The sequence below is a fragment of the Bos taurus genome, chromosome 14 (assembly GCF_002263795.3).
Source record: "Bos taurus isolate L1 Dominette 01449 registration number 42190680 breed Hereford chromosome 14, ARS-UCD2.0, whole genome shotgun sequence".
NCBI lineage: Eukaryota > Metazoa > Chordata > Mammalia > Artiodactyla > Bovidae > Bos > Bos taurus.
The window spans coordinates 80,556,941-80,570,826 of record NC_037341.1 but is presented as its reverse complement, the minus strand read 5'-3'; the positions used below and the strand labels follow the sequence as shown (position 1 = coordinate 80,570,826).

Genomic DNA, 13,886 nt, shown 5'->3' with positions numbered 1-13,886 from the left:
AGTAAGAAGTAATGAAACTTGAGAGGCAACTGTGGGGGGAAAAAAGCAGCTGTATATTGAAGAGAGATTTTGCAGTTTGAGCAGCGATGTTTCCTGAAGGATTGGCTCTGAGAAGTTAGGAAAAGTGAGGAATCAATTTCAGGCTTTGACTGGATGATTGGAGCCATGTGAGTCAAGAAGACTGGGAGAGGAGCTTGTCTTTGAGGTCAGAAATAAATATATTTGTTTTGGATAAGTAAGCTTTGAAGGGTCTATAAAACATTCATGCAGATTCACTATAAGGAGTGAATGTCATGGGTTCAGGGCTGTAAGTCTGGCTTTTACAACATCGAGATAATATTTAAGGCAGGAGGACTGCAGGAAATCATCTCAGAGAAGATGCCACAAAGGGAAGGAGCTGAGCTACACCATAATTTAAAAGTCAGGAATAGCAGATGCAGCCAACAGAAAAAGACCAGCAGAGAGCAAGAAAGCTGTGGGCAAAAACCAGATCACTCCGTGTCAGAAGGGCCAAGTGAGGGAAATGTTTCAAGAAGGGAGAAGGGTCGGGAATTCCCCAGTGGTCCGGTGGTTAGGGGTCACCGGTTTCATCTCGGCAAATCATTTAGCAAGATGAATACAAAGAAATAACTGATAAATTTGGTAACTTGGAGGTATTACGTGGCCTTGACATGAGTTATTTCAGTGGAATGGTCATGGTTAGTGTGAAAATCATTTATATAAGTTTGGCATTTTACTAATTTTAGTTATTTTTCCTTCCCTCAGTTTCTACATGTGTAAAATGGTTTAATATTTACTTTTCTTTTATATATTTGGAAGTAGGACTGTTTAAAGCAAATGCATACTCAACACTACATCCAATAAATGGATACTTCTTTCCGTAAAAAAAATACATGAACTTGATCCAATAGAATTGCCTCTATATCATGGATATTTAAATACTCAGATTTGTGTTTAAATACACATGAAAAATTATGCAAAAATTGCATTATTTTAAAGCCAAATATTGAGCTATACTTTTCAAGAGTGACAGATATGAACATTTTAAGGGTGTATTCAAAGTTTATTTTCAGAGGTTACCTTATTTTTTATAATAACCACTGCATGCGTGAGCGCTAAGTTCCTTCAGTCGTGTCCAACTCTGTGGGATCCTATGGACTGCAGCCCGCCAGGCTCCCCTGTCCGTGGGATCTTCCTGGAAAGATCACTGGCGTGGGTCGCCGTGCCCTCCTCCAGGGGCTCTTCCCGGCCCAGAGATGAGACCAGTAGTGTCACCTGCATTCGTTCTCTGTCCCACTCTGTTGCCAGTAACACTGAGGGATTTCCTGGACCAAAGCATAAGGTCCAAAACAATTCCAAAGATAAACAGTTTTATCCCATTTTTTCAAGTCACATGTAGTACTTTGAAACTTATTGCATTTCTCAATAAAAATGAGGACCTAGCAATTTGCTGGTTTATTGAGAGAACAAAAGGATAAGTTATCTTCAAATAATATAATTTAGCTGATCCAAAACAGGAAATATATTAAAACTGTTCAACTCAAGGAGGGCATATGCTACGTACCAAAATAAACGATGCGAGCAAAAGCATCATAGATAGGATGGTATAGATAGAAGCCTGAATTCTTTCTCTGTCAGGCAGCTGAAAGAAGATTTTCTTGTATATGCTATTTAGGAGTATGACTGAATTTTCTAACAGATTACATCATGTATAAGGTATGTAAACATTTCAGAAAGCCACCTAGAATTCACCTCTCTTTCATGACTCTCTCTACACAAGAATGTCAGTTTTCCATCATTGAAAACCACTGCTGTAGGTGCTTCGTTGGGATTAGAAAGGTTTTTGGAGATTTAATGAAGTCGACAGGCTTTATGTTACATATGTTTTAGGTGAATTGGGAACAGTGGGTGAGATGTAGGGGAAAAGAGAAGGAGAATCAGGAGAGATAAATCAGGATCATGGGACTAATAGAAACACTAAGGTATGTAAAAATGAGCAGCAGGGATTTACTCTGTAGCACATGGAACTGTATTCAATATCTTGCAATAACTATAATGGAAAAAACTGAAACTGTACATTTGAGACTAACACAGTATTGTAAATAAACTGTACTTTAATAATTAAAATTTTAAAAAGCCTAAAAACAAAACCAAAACCAATTCCAAAGAGCTTGAGGATACAAAATTTAGTAGAAAAACTAGTAGTGATGAAATGAAAAATGAATGGAAAATTGTTGAAATAAGTCGTTGATTTGCTGTCTGGAAAGTATTCAAAAATATATATTGAATTGGTTATAATTTCATCCAGATTTTCTTAGAAAAGCCAGTTGTAGCCCACCTGAAGAGAATGTGGTCACTCTTATGAAACCTGAGAACCTCTTACCTGTCTCCTGAGAAATCTGTATGAGGGTCAAGAAGGAACAGTTAGAACTCTGTGTGGAACAACTGACTGGTTCGGGATTGAGAAAGGAGTATGACAGGGTGTCTGCTGCCTGTGAGGAGTACGAAAGGCTGTCTGCTATCACCCTGCTTATTTAAGCTGAGTGCATCATGAGAAATGCCAGGCTGGATGAGTTACAAGCTGGGATCAAGACAGGCGGGAGAAACATCAACAACCTCAGGTATGGGGATGATACCACTCTAATGACAGAAAAGTGAAGAGGAACTAAAGAATCTTCTGGTGATGGTGAAGGAGAAAAGAGAAAAAGCCAGCTTAAAACTAAATATGAGAAAAACAAGGGTCATGGCATCTAGCACCATCACTTCCATGGGGCAAACAGAAAGGAAAAAGGCAGAAGCAGTGACAGATTTCCTCTTCTTGGGCTGTAAAATCACTGCAGGTGGAGACTGCAGCCATGAAATCAGAAGATGGTTGCTTCTTGGTAGGAAAGACTAACCTAGACAGCGTGTTGAAAAGCAAAGACATCACTTTGCCAACAAAGGTCCATCTAGTCAAAGCTATGGTTTTTCTAATGGTCACATACGGTTGTGAGAGCTGGACCATAAAGGAGGGTGAGGGCCAAAGAATTGATGCTTTTGAACTGTGGTGTTGGAGAAGACTCCTGAGAGTCCCTAGGACTGCAAGGAGATCCAACCAGTCTATCCTAAAGGAAATCAGTCCTGAATATTCATTTGACAGACTGATGCTGATGCTGAAACTCCAATACATTGGCCACCTGATGCTAAGAACTGATTCATTTGAAAAGACCCGGATGCAGGGAAAGATTGAAGGCAGGAGGAGAAGAGGGTGTCAGAGGATGAGATGGATGGATGGCATCACCAGTGCAATGGACATGAACTTGGGCAAACTCTGGGAGATGGTGAGGGATGGGGAGGCCTGGCGTGCTGCAGTCCATGGGGTTGCAAGGAGTCGGACACGACTGGGTGACTGGACAACAACACGAAGCTTAAGTACAGAGATTTGTATTGCTCAGTTCTCCCCGTTCTCAGTTTCTGTAATGCTGGTTAGAGACCACACATTTTTTAGTAAGTACTTTGGTAATTGTTTATTATCTTTTATTGTGTTCCTAATGATTTTCCTCCTTCTTACAAAAATAGACTGTAAGCCCAAGATAATGAGTTATGTCTAGATCCCTTCTGGCATCTAGCAAATTCTGGACATACAGTACCCAGTAGATATTAGGAGATCATGAGTTTGTTGCTTGGAAGGATCTTAGGGAGTTTCTAATTTCGTCCTCTTGTCTTGCTGGTGAAAAAACAATCTTGGGGGGGTAAGGTGGTTATCTAAGGTCAAAGGTGAGGGGCTGAAGGGGCCACGACTCAGCTTGGTGCCTGGTTTTTCTTACTGAGCCTTTTGATTAAGAGACTGAGTGGCAGTGCTTGTACCAGCTTTCTTCTGGGTTTACTAGGCTTTAAAAAAAAAGATAAATTTATTTTAATGCTTTACAAATTCTAATTGCCCGTAATTATATAAAATGTCTCAGATGATATAATTTTAACTCAGCTTTTATTCTGTCAGTTGTCATTTATATAGATGATAGGAACAGAATATGCATTACAGATGCCAAGTGTACTAGGATGATGACATTTTATGTAAGTGCATAATTAAATTGTATTTTGGAAGAACTGATAATCCTTATTTCCAAAGGAAGTGATTTATATTTGAGAACACTTTGAAGGGTCTCCAGTTGACATTTCATAACTCAGACCAGCTTTGTATGTTACCCCAGAGCTGCCAGGGAAGAAGGCAAGATGATACTCTCTGTAGCAACATAGAAAAAGACTATGTAAAATGTACAGATGTCTGGATGCTTCCCCAAGGCACAGTGGAAGTTGCACATTTTATTTCTAACAGCATATCCTGAGGCCAAAAACAAACTGCTCACCTTCGTTACAAACACTGACAGGGGTATGATCCAATGTGGGATTAATTGAAAAAAAAATGTTTGCTTTCTAGAAAATAATATTCCTCCTAGGGCTGCAGGTGATACCATTAAAAATGGTATTTTTTAGCACTGATGTTGGCAACACCTGGTTTTCTATCCTAATGGTATAGAACTCTCCAATTGCCAAACTCTCTACTCAGTTCCTTGTCAAGACTGGTGACGATTTTTGAAAATTTGAACATATCATAATTCTACATTACAGTTATCTGAGCCTGATCCTATTGGGCAGGGAATGTTAATAATGTCAAAAGATTAGTGGCACATTGATGTCAGCACTTGCTCCTGTGCTGGAAGGAGGAGATTACTGAATATGAACAGAACTGGACTGGCGAGATGGGGGATGCGGTGCTCTCAGTGGGCCAGAACTGTCGAAGATGAAGTTCAGTCAGGAGTTTCCCAAATCCAGGGATGGATTTTCTAGTGGATGCTGAAATTCTAGGGGAATGCAGTAGATGGGATGGGGAATGATGCAGCTTTTGAGATGATGGAGCTTTAAAATTTCTAAGGTCAAAGAAGATGGTCAGAGATGGCCAAAGATGGCCAGATTTTTAAGGTCAAAGTGAGATGATGGAGCTTTAGGAAAATTTATTTCAGCTGATATGGGGGAAGAAATAGAATGGTTGGCTTGAGAAACCACAGAGACACAGGTGCACCAGACCGTTAGAGTTTTAGGACGCTGAGGGTCAAAGAAAATAGAGAATCCTTGGGTATTTGAGAAGCACAGAAAGTTGGGATCAAGGAAGGGACCCATCTTTGCCAGAGTGGGTTACAAATGGCTTTAGAATTTAGAGGAAGAGTATCAAGGTGGTACAAAGATTTTTCTAAAAGTTGCCATTCGATGGGGCAAGGGTTTTGGTGAATTGTCTTTCTAGCACTTCTTTGTTTTGGTTTAGCGGCAGGCATGCTGAATTACAGCACAGGCTTCAGGGAGCCCAGCACTCTGCTCGAGGCTCCCGAGGCTCACTCTCCCTTTGGAGGTTTAAGGCCTCTCATTATCACTGCCGCTGCCACTGTCTGGAGGGCTCCAGGTCACTTTTGGTTCCCTCGATCACACTGCAAAGTTTAAGTGTTGCTCACCGGTACAGTGGATACAGGACAGATGGCGGATAAAAGATTCACAAGCACGTAGAGAAACGTGGGCTTCCTTACGAACAGCAACAGTCTAAAGTTAGCACGCGTAACTTACCGCAAAGGCCACAGCTCTGTTATTCCACATGACAGCCCAGGAAAACAAAGTTTGGGTTCTCGAAAGTAGAACTATTATCTATTGTTTCAATATTTATTGCATTCAGGCACCATGGAGAGTTCAGTAAATATATGGGGGATATAGATTTTCATATTTCTTTCTTTTTGTTGTTGTTGCTGTTGCATTAGAAGAATGCAACTATTTCTCTAGTTGTATTTGAAGATAAAGCCAAAAAGGAATTTTTTTTCCTTTATTCAATCTGAATTTAAAAGCTCAGTAAGTACTACTGTTAAAGAATATGAGGAAAGAGAAGAGTTTATTTAGAAACTAGAAAGGAGAAGAGGATTTGCAGAACAGACAAAAGATTTCTTTGGCAGAAGAAAATACCTATCTACCTGGAAATATCTGTCTGTCTGTCTGTCCTCTAGCTCCTCAAGCCACATCTGGCTTAAGCACTGCATATATACATATATCAAGGAGAGGGTTTTCAGAAACAGTGTTCTTTGACAGGTAACTGATTCCTAAGAACATCTCCCAAGAAGGAAGTCCGGCATCTGGGGAGAGTCAGGTGCAGGGACCCGCACTGGATCAGTGCAGTCTTTGCTGGGTTTCCGGGCCCCACACAGGAACTCGGCCATTGCAGACTGTTCTGCCTTCACTCTGGCAGACACGCCCCCTGGGCTGTTCCCAGCTAGACTCTGGCCTAGCAAGTCCTGGCAGTATCTCGTGGCCCTGCCTCACTTCATTGTTCAGGGTTCCATGGTGTTTTCACCCAGCAGGAAAGGCGCTTGACCTGGCCTGCGATGTTTCTTCCTCTTTGATTGCCCTGCATCTGCCTACCACAAATCCCCAGGACTTTTCTCTGTAAAAATTGGGGGTTGAGAGCTGTGCTTCCTAAACACGTCCCTTTACTCGGAAGACTTGATCTAAATCGCCCCGAGACTTACTGAGGTGTTGTAAATATAGCCAGATGCCATTTCCATCACCTCATTTAATACTCATAATTGGGATACATTCAGTTATTCTTAGGCCAATTTTAGGAAACCCTTTGAGTGGCTACACAGCTTGCAGGAAATAGACCCACGTGAGGAATTCTGTTTATTCAACACCAAAGCCAAGTTCCTGATCGGTGTTCTTTTATCTTCCTTTTTCTGTTCACTCCCTTCCTATGTCTGTAGGCAAAACATCAAGTTAGTATGCAGCGTCTCTACTTTTAAGCAAATTCCTTCTGCATTGCATTTTTAGTCTCAGCTGACTAATAATAGGAGTGACCCCACTTCATCAAGTGACCCTGACTCTTACATCCATAAATCAGCCTTCTGCCAGAGTATAAATATCTTAAATATTTAACAAATGTGCTTTCATGAAAGAGTTATGCAATGCATGGTTTATTCATGACAGGCCAGCATATTTAAACCTGAATGCCTTGCTGTAAATATCTGAGGGAAGAGATGAAAAAGGTAAGACAGAGAAAATGCTCACAAATTTAGAGATTCAGAAGTCTAAAAGTAGTCATGAATGGCTGAGTTGGTTCCCTTTAATGAACCGTTTCTAACTCACCATCCCATCAAAGGACCATCTAATCCCACCCAAACCAACTGTGTTCCCTATGAAAACTATTTCATGTTATTTATTTATGGTTTACTTTAGGTCTTTTGAATTATGTTTTGCTCTATATTTCATAGAAAGTGTAGAATTCTGGATATTTTTTTGACATTTTATTGTTACTGAGGCAGGAGATAGGCCCACTCTGGGTTAGGCATTTATAGCTGGTTTCCTGTTTACATTTCTTAGGAAATGGAGAAAAGGTAGGCTTCAGGCTGGACACTTAACCTGCCTCCTGTTTGCAGTTCCTGAGACAGGAGATAGGTGAGCTCCAGATTAGGCATTTACAATCAGCCTTTGTTTGCTCTTCAAAAGAGAAATAACAACAGACGTGGGGTAAATCGCCAGGCTTTGTCTCCTGCGGACACCTTACCATAACAGTCATGGCGGGAACAGAGAGGGGCTAGACGGGGTTTGAAGAACGGATCAAGAGATCACACATTCCCCTTCCTGGGGCAAGGGAGAGACTACTCACAGGCAGAAAGGCTCCTCGGGGTCAAGAGGCAGGAAAGGCCAGGCTATAGTCTTGCCATTCTCCCCCACCCCAGACACCCTCGGGCTGAAGTCCATCTTGGCTGGGGTTCTGTGTGCACCTGGGGAGGGTGCTGAGACGAATTAGCCAGGGGGGAGAAGCAAGATAGTTGGCCAGAGGGGAGGCAAAGATTCCCCAAACTACCCCCTTATAAATGATTGAACCTTCCTGAAGGCGCGCCTCTCATGACTCTTGCAGAGTTTGACCACGTACCTTTTCACATGTGCTCCCCTTTCCCAACAGGCACTTTCCTTTTCTCTTTACCTGCTGCCTCCTCATCAGAAATTTCCTGTCAAAGCAGGCAAGGACTGGGGATTTAGGCTCTCTAGCCCAGGTGACCAAGGTTCGATTCCTGGTCAGGGAACTGAGGCCTCACTTCTAGCTGTTGCTCAGTACAGGCTACCGCTCACCGCCGTGTGCATCTGAAACCATCATAATACACGGCTAAGAATAATGGCTTTTTCAACCACGTCTCATGTCTCTCTTTCAACTCTATCATTTGGGCAATATTAAAAAGAGAGCCATGGTATCGCGTATCATGAATACTGAAACACTAATTTAAAAATACCTATCTTATAGCTCACTGTCAATAGACCAGTAAGAGATAAGTTTGAAAGTGGTATTTTCTTCAAAAGTTGGTTAGCATTGCACATCAAGGATAATACCCTGGTTTTCTTTATTGTCTGTGGGTTTGAACTTGAACGTTAAATGTAGCTGTGAGACCAGATAGAAATGGAGCTTGGTCACATTTGTCAATTTGAGGGAACTTACCTTGCAAATGACAACTTCTTGGTAATCCAGGTAGTGAAGGGCGTCTGTAGGTCTTGATGTGTAATTGAATTATTTACTTGTTGGTGATGGTGGTGCTGGTGGTCAAGTGTGCTGTTTCACAAGCAGCTAAAGACACAGTCTTGCTTTTAACATGAGTCATATACAATTCATAGGTTCCATCTAAGAGAGTTACTTTTTTATTCAGCATTTTTCTCTTAATTTCCTGTTGTCAGTAGAGGAAAAACAAATCTAATTTCTGCTTGTCCCAGGAATATGGGGGTTTGTTGTCAGTATGAAAGTGTCAGTGTGTCTGAGGTAGGGCCTGTCTGCTGAAGAAATCACTCTCTAATCAAGAAGGTGCGATCTGGCCTTTCTTTGAAACAATAGATAAGTAAAAAGTAATTGAGTAGAATAGCAGGAGCAACATGTTTATACAGGGTTTTATCCACAAGTCAGACTAAATCATGATCAACTCTACTATTAAAGTGGGACAATGGTTTCTTGCAAACTGGGAAGTTACTCGGGAAAGGATAAATGGAAGAGGTTCCTCCCGTGTGCCCCTCTGCCGGTTTCGTGTTTATCCTTACTTCTTTATTCTGGCACAGTCTACCACATTTATCCGTCCCCCAGGAGTTACTCTGATATGCACTAGACATTAATATGCACATTTGAATGAGGAGTCAGGTTCCAAGTTATAATAAAAACCACTTGTGAAGACTTGCTTCCCGCATTCAAATCTTTAAAACAGCCACAACAGATTAGATTATTTTTAAGGCATGTATGTTGTGTTTTATTACTTCTTTTTAAATGCTCAAAATTTATTTTATTAGTTATTTTATAGTGTGTCCTTAATGAATACATTCATATCAGACCGAGGGGAATGAAGCCCGTCAGTGAGAAGGCTCTCTAATGAGCCATGGAGAACTGAGATAACTACATATGCATTCCACAAATGGACCATTAATTGGAAAAAGAACCAAAGTGTGAAGATAAAATCCTATAGGATGGAACTTAAAATGGAGATATATTTTAGGGCTTTAGAATTTTTGACTCAGTTATGTGGAGGAAAAGGTGAGTGAAAATGTGCTTTTTACCTCTATCTAAAATAAAAGCTTTTAGATGAGGGGAAAAATGGAAACAGTGTCAGACTTTAGTTTTTTGGGCTCCAGAATCACTGCAGCCATGAAATTAAAAGACGCTTGCTCTTTGGAAGGAAAGCAATGACAAACCTCGACAGTGTATTAAAAAGCAGAGACATCACCTTGCTGAAAAAGGTCCATCTAATCAAAGCTATAGTTTTTCCAGTAGTCATGTACAGATGTAACAGTTGTAACATAAAGAAGGTTGAGCACTAAAGAATTGATGCTTTTGAACTGTGGTGTTGGAGAAGACTCTTGAGACTCCCTTGGACTGCAAGGAGATCAAACCCATCAATACTAAAGGAAACCAACCCTGAATATTCATTGGAAGGACTGATGCTGAAACTGACACTCCAATACTTTGGCCACGTGATGTGAAGAGCTGACTCATTTGAAAAGCCCCTGATGCTGGGAAAGATTGAAGGCAGGAGGAGAAGGGGATGACAGAGGATGAGATGGCTGGATGGCATCACCGACTCGATGGACGTGAGTTTGAGCAAACTCCAGGAAAGAGTGGGGACAGGGAAGACGGGTATGCTGCAGTTCTCAGGTCACAAAGAGTCAGGCAAGACAGTGACTGAACAACAACACAAAACTGTTATTGTAACCTAACTTGGAGAAAGAAATACTTTTTGAGATGTGGTTAATTTAATTAATAAGAACTTTTCCCTTGATCTGATACTTTTTCCCCTTATTTAATTAGCACGTTTCATGACACTGGGGGCTCTACTCTGCCTCTGCTGGTGCTGCCAGGACAGCTTAGGTGAAGTATACCCACCTTAGGAGAAACAGGGGCATCCCTAGACTGCTCTGCCCACCAGAACAAACCTGGTAAGCAGAAGGCCTTCTGTGAACAAACGATTTATCCTCCTAAGCCCAAGGGGCAAGGCGGCACTGGGGGATGTGTTAAATCAGGCCATGTACTGCCAGCCACCACCAGCCTCCACGGGCCTTGGAAAGAATGGCCTAGGCTGGGCAAACAGCCACTTCTCCCAGCCTACCCGCCCCTCCTTATGGCCTCCCTGGTGGTCTGTCCTCCACTGGGGCTTTCATCCCCAGCCCCCAGTGACCTACCGGTTGCCTTGCTCAGGATCATCCTCAACAAATGGGTGACTCGCCAGCCCCACAGCTGGGGCCACCCTCAGCCTGCCCTTGTGTCTCTTTTCGGACAAACACAACCTCTCCCTGCTTTGTAACAACAGCAACAAAAACAGCCCTGAGTGCATATGTGGGTAAAAAAGGAAGCCATTAATGTTTAGAGTTGGACCACAGTCTTGAACCTGGTCTGTCCTGGACTCATTAGAATACATGGCTGTGTTAGGGTTCATCCATGTTCTTTATATGTATACTATACACAAAGAGATTTATTATGAGGAATTGACTCATGTGGTGATGACGGAGGTCGGACAATCCGTAGCGCTCATGTTACGGTTCCATCCGAAGGCTGGGAGCTGCTGTAGAACCAGGAAGAGCTAATGTCCCGATGTTCCAGTTTGAAGGCCTCCAGGCAGGAGGATTCTCTGTTACTCTGGGAGGACATGCTTTTTTGTTCTGTTGTAGAGCTTCAACTGATCGGATGAGGCCACTCGCAGTATGAACGGCCATCTGCATTAGCTAATCTACCAATTCAAATGCTAATCCCATTCAAAGACACCTCATAGAAGCCCCCAGAATCATGCATGGTCAAATATCTGGGCACCCTGTGATCTGGTCAGTTGACACACAAAATGAATAGTAGCAGTGGCTGCCCCGCTGACTGCTGAGCCGCTGCTCACCTGCTGTCTCGTGTTGAACTGTCCAGTGGTACCCACAGTGTTTTCTCCTACCTTTACGGAATGACTGCAGTCTCGTCTTCTTCTTCCCTCGCTCTCAGCTTGGGTCAGAACCGCTCTGGTTCCAACCCCATCACGATCGTTTACCTTTCTCTTGCGTGCATTTAATTTTATCACGTCATTTTAAAGCGGTCATTTACAGATGATGCTCTGTGAAGCAGTGTGGCGTGTGTGCTCAGGCGTGTCCGACGCTGCAGCCCCTTGGACCGTAGTCTGCTAGGTTTCTCGGACCCTGGAATTCTCTGGGCAAGAATCCTGGAGTGGGTTGCCATTCCTACTCTGGCGGTCTTCCTGACCCAGGGATCAAACCTGTGTCTCTTGTGTCTCCCGCGTTGGCAGGCGGGTTCTTCACCCCTGCAGCACCAGGGAAGCCTCGTGTGGTGTGGAGGGGGGTAAAGGGAGAGCTCGAGGCAACAAGCGGTCACGCCTCACCTTTGCTTCACCTGTGGTGGCTCTGAACATTTTTTTTTTCTGTTTTATTGGTATTTCTTCAGAGTTAGCTTTTATCTAAGTACAGATTAGTTGACTAAAATAATTTGAAAATCTCTTCATTTTTTAAATGTTTATGATTTTGCGTAAGACAATCCACAAGACTGTTAAAATTGTGTATAATCATTTGTTTCTTTATGCAGATGTATTTTTCTGAGGAGATGGCACACAAATTTCTCATTTTTTTTAAAGAGGCTTGTAACTCACAACAAATTAATCACCACTGTGGGGTTGCACAGAGTCGGACACGACTGAAGCGACTTAGCAGCAGCAGTCAAGCGTTACGTGTGACATCACATATTTTAAAAAAGAGATATGATTTAGAAATTGCATTCAATGACTTTGAAAATATTGATATCTATTAAACGATGTTTTTTACTTCCATTGGGTCACTAATGATACTGAAATAATACAAGGATTCATCACACCAGAAAACAAAAGACAAACAAAAGTTTTCATTCCACGTTTAGCTGTAGACACTCCTGGCTTCTTGGTGGTGGTTTTGATATATGGAGAATTAAATATCTTCCTGCTCAACAGCCTTCTCTGAGACTTGGCTAAATAGAAAAATCATCGAGTCAGATTAAGTTCAGACAGAAACATTTTCAGTTTTCCGTCGTTGCATAGCAAACACCCCCAGTGCTCGTGGCGTCAGACGATGGCATGTGCTACTCCCTGTGGTTCTGCTGGCTGCTGGCTCGTGCTCCATGTCTGTCAGCTGCGTTACCTGGGGGCGGGCCAGGCCTCCTGGGTTCTCCGTGTGAGGCTTTATCCTCCGGAGTATTTCCATGTGTTCTCTCTGTTCAGGAAAATAGCCTGGATTCCTCATAGCATGGAGACTGGGTTCCAGGAGAGGAAGTCCCGGGGATGAATGCTGACCAACCCTCTGTTCTCATCACGTATGCTGATGTATGGCCAAAGTTAGCCTCTTGGCCGAGCCCAAACTCAGTATGTGATAGAGTTACACAAGGCCTGAATGCTGGGAGCGTGAGTTTTTGGGAGCCGTCGTGTAATATCTAATACATATAGGAACTTGAGAAAGTTGCTTCCATAAACAAGCTGGTAGCTCATGGAAAGGAATTAAATCTATTTTTAGAAGTTAAAAATTATGTCATTTGGAACACTGAAGTTTAGGACATGTATTCATATATATATAAATAGAAAAATTCATACCTTAAAATCTTTAAAATAATTAAGTGTTCCATTCAAAAAAAAAAATATATATATATTTTAAACCCAGAAAATACATATTAAGGAAAATACAGGCTTCCCGGGTGGCTCAGTGGTGAAGAATCTGCCTGTCAATGAGGAAGATGCAGGAGATTCAGGTTCAATCCCTGACTCAGGAAGATCCCCTGGAGAAGGAAATGTCAGCGCACTCCAGTATTCTTGCCTGGGAAATCCTATGGACAGAGGAGCCCGATGGGCTACAATCCATGGGGTCACAAAGAGTTGGACGCGATTGAATGAGCATGCACACGAAGGCATAAACAATAAAGAAAAAAAATAATTTGAATAATCTTCACATGCAGTAGATAAATTCCAAAAACTGCTTTCTTGAAAACACATATGGAACTTGCTCAAAAAACTGAAACCAGGGTTGCCGTGTGATTCACCAGTCCCACTCCTGAGCACATATCTGAACAAAATTGTAATTCAAAGAGATACACACACCCCTGTGTTTATAGCAGCCCTGTTCACAATAGCCAGACATAGAAACAGCCTGTTTTATGTCCATCAACAGATGACTAGATAAAGAAGATGTGCTACATACACACACACACACACACACACACAAGGGAATACTATTCAGCCATAAGAAGGAATAAAATAATGCCATTTGCAGCAAGATGGATGGACGCAGAGATTATCATACTAAGTCAGAAGGAGAACGACAAATACCATGTGATACACTTTTATGGGGAA

The 13,886-nt window shown here is 42.1% G+C and overlaps 1 long non-coding RNA gene across 2 annotated transcripts in view; it reads left to right on the top strand.

The window, feature by feature from the left end:
- The window catches only part of LOC107133137 (uncharacterized), a 191,894-nt gene that overhangs the window by 83,667 nt on the left and 94,341 nt on the right, over nt 1–13,886 (top strand). The gene's annotated exons all lie outside the window — the stretch shown is intronic.